At 44.1% G+C, this 3662-nt stretch overlaps 1 pseudogene across 1 annotated transcript; it reads right to left on the minus strand.

Annotated features, from left to right (window-relative positions):
• Positions 1-467: 467 nt before the first annotated feature.
• LOC103253237 lies at positions 468-1629 on the minus strand (annotated as a pseudogene). Its single transcript, XR_002481562.1, has one exon. The product of XR_002481562.1 is annotated as a ragulator complex protein LAMTOR1 pseudogene (transcript).
• Positions 1630-3662: the final 2033 nt, after the last annotated feature.

Below are 3662 nucleotides of genomic sequence, written 5' to 3' on the forward strand. Positions count from 1 at the left end.
TATTGATTGCCATTTTTAATAATGTAAACTTAGCCGGGCTCGGTGGCTCAGCCTGTAATCCCTCGCCCTTGGGAGGCTGAGGTGAGTGGATTGCCTGAGCCCACGGGTTCAAGACCCATCTGGGCAGTGAACCTCATCTCTGCAGTAAATCAAAAAATCAGTCGGGTGTGGTAGCACATGCCTGTGATTCCAGCTACTTGGAAGGCTGAGGCGAAGGGATCGCTGGAGCCCAGCAGGTCGAGGCTGTGGTGGCCGGGAGCAACCACTGCACTCCAGTCTGGGCGACAGAGTGAGACTCCAACTCAAAAAAATAAATAAATAAAAAATAATGTAAACTTTTTTTCTTGAATAACTATCAATTGAGAACAGGCTGAATTTAACTTTATGAGGAATTTAAAATGCGCGACTGCATTATCAAATAGAGTCTTTGCTGTACTTTCTGTATAAAAAGGAGGCTCATGAATATCTTTTTTTTTTTTTTTACAGATGAATATACTTCCTTTATCGAGGGTGACAAACCAAAACAAAAAGAAAAAAGACCAAACATATAAAAACCCAGGGTGCTAGAAATACAAACTCAATTCATTCAAATTCAAGCTCATTCTAGACCCTGGTCAGAAGCCCTAGTGAGGTGTGTGTGAGCACCAAATCAGGGAGAAGGGTGCAGGAATGACTCTGAGGCCAAGAGAAAGGGTAGGTAGGGGATCCCCCTAGGTCTCCTGGTGATCACTCCTCCAAAGTGGTATCTCCATCTTCCCAATGACTGTGAAGACATACCAGGCCCTGTCCTTCTGGCCCCAGCCCACCCCTGGCCAGGTCTTCAAAGGCCAGTCCCAAATGGTTCTACCCTCCCTTGCACCATCCTCACTTGTTCAGGCTTCTAGTCTTGCTCTTCTCCTCCTCCTCCACATTCTTCGCTGTGATTAGTAGCAGGTTAGGGTACTGTATAAGCCGCAGTGAGGCTGGGGGCCAGGGGAGGCAGGGTGGAGACAGGGTGAAGAGAGGAGAAGAGCTGTCCCAGGACCCCTGTCTTCACGGGATCCCAAACTGTACAACCAGCTCCTCTTTTGCGTCCACACGGATCTGGGAAAGTGCACTGTAGGCGTAAGCAGCTATCCTGGAGACCTGCTGCAAGTCGGAGAAGGGGATGGGCTCGCTGGCCAGCACTCGGTGGGGCTGACTGGTGAGAGGTGGCAGCGGTGGCAGCTTCTTCCAATGGGTCACGCTGCTACTCAGCACAGCCAGGCGGGTGCTGTACTGCCTTGCTCGGTCCATGTACTCATGCTGTTCCATGCCCTGGGAGTCTGCAGCAGACACATCGATGATGTTGCTGGCTGTCTTGGCGAGGATGGAGGAGAGCAGGGCCTGCTCATCTGTGCGAGCGGAAGGCAGGCTGTGGTAGTTGGGTTCAGCTCCATTGAGGGCTTTGGTTGGAGGGCTGCTAGGGTCCAGCAGCAGCTTCTGCTCCTCTCGGTCCTGGTCCGAGTCCTCGTTCTCGCTGCTGTAGCAGCACCCCATGGCTGGGGTCGGGCGGGGCGCTCTGGCCGCGCCAAGGAGGGACGGCGTCCGTCAGGAGCCCTTCCGGTCACATGACCATTGGCTGCCTCCTGCAGGCAACTACCCGCCCCCTTCCCCTCCCTCCTCATGAATATCTTTTAATAATAATGATATGCCAGCAGAAATTCTCAGCTTAATATAGAGTAGAATTTTTGCCATTGCCTGGAGGAGGGTTGATGGGCATTAAACTCAGTTTACCACATATAGTCATCTTGGAGTATTTAATTCACCAGGCCTCCCACTTCCTAGTTACTCAACCCATATCAGTTTATTTCTATAAAACAATCTAAGAAAATGATCCACGTTAATTGACAAAAGAAGCAACAGAGTTAAATATACATTACAATAAAATAGAATTTAGGATACAATCAAGGGTCACTTAGGTAAGCATAGAGGGAAATTAGAGAAAGCTCATGTTTTATGAATACTTTTTCTAAAACATCTTAGCAACTAATTCTGTTTTTTGTTAATTTTTTTTTTTTGAGTTGGAGTCTCACTCTGTTGCCCAGACTGGAGTGCAGTGGCCGCTCCCGGCCACCACAGCCTCAACCTGCTTGGCTCCGGCGATCCCTCCGCCCCAGCCTTCCAAGTAGCGGGAACTACAGGCGCGCGCTACCATGCCTGGCTAATTTTTTGATTTATTATAGAGATGAGGTCTCGCCAAGTTGCCCAGGCGGGTCTCGAACCCACGGGCTTAGGCAATCCACTCACCTCAGCCTCCCAAGGCACGGGATTACAGGCTGAGCCACTGAGCCCGGCTTTTTGTTAATTTTATTACTAATAATTTTTAAGGGCTTGCCAGCAATTCCTTGTAAAGTATAGGTTGTGGAGTATCTTATCAATAACCCGTGTGTTAGTGTTCTATGATAATATGCATTAACTTGATAGATGAGAGACCATTACAGGATGTCACTGCAGCAATCCATACATTGAAGACTCCCTAAGTACATACTGACACAATATTGCAGCAGTGATCCATGAATTAAATATGCATTATATCCAAGTCATTAAAAGTTTAATGGGAGAAATTATAACTGATTTCATGGGAAAATGCCAGTTTGACTCTGTGACCAACTCTTCCATAAACAAATTTTCATTGTCTCCTAGTAATGAATATTCTCTCGGAACCATCCCTGCTTTATTATGTGACTTCCTCATCATTCAAAATCCTATTTTCTATTGACCATTTGGAACTGCTTGAGTATCACAGAAGAGTGTGGAATAATTGCACAATAGTATTCACAATAATGTAATTCTCTTATGAATAATGGAAAGTACTTTTTCATTCTTTTAAAAGACTAGGCATAATAAGCACTGAATAGACTTAAAATGAAAGAACATTAAAATTTTATTTGGGTCATTATTCAGTTTATCTTTTATTATAAAACGTTCATGAAGTTATTGTCATGGCAGAGTATGCACAAGTAATGTGACATTGTTCCCGTGTACTTAGTATTTACTCCCATTATTCTATCATTCTTATTTTACATACATTAAATTCTTCTTAGTGCACATTATACAAGATGATAGTAATAGTTTCTCGAATATTTAGAACAGAGTTGCTATATGTATTCGGCCGACAAACATTTTTTTGCTCTGCTGAGCACATAGTGGATATTGCTTCTAAAGAGAAAGTATGCTAATTATAGGAAGAGAAAGTTGAAGAAAAAGAAAAGGAATAAAGGAGGAAAGAGATTTGAGGAATACCCCTCAAATAACTGGGTAAGATATTCCTTTGAAATGGGAGGTATGTTGAAGAGAATAGGTACAAGAACAGATTGGAGAAGGGATTTAGGCAGACAGAAATGTCTTCAAGAGCCTCACTTTGTTCAGTAAACCAAGGATTGAGTTATTTTGCCAATAGGCATGTATAGAAGTGGAGACCTGAAAAAAAAGGGGGGAAACTATTTAGATGCTTTATTGTTGGGAGCTTTATAGTCTCTTCCTATTAGAATGTCCATTCTCCTGTGCTTCCCCAAGGCAAATATCACCAAGTACTGTCCCTCCACTTTCTTTCATGCTGGAACTTTCCAAGCCTTGAATTCTTGAAAGCAAAACAAAACCGAATAAAACACAAACAAAACTTCTCTCCTACTTTTAGTTTT

This window comes from Carlito syrichta, unplaced genomic scaffold, assembly GCF_000164805.1.
Source record: "Carlito syrichta isolate Samal-C Ts95f unplaced genomic scaffold, Tarsius_syrichta-2.0.1 Scaffold213446, whole genome shotgun sequence".
NCBI lineage: Eukaryota > Metazoa > Chordata > Mammalia > Primates > Tarsiidae > Carlito > Carlito syrichta.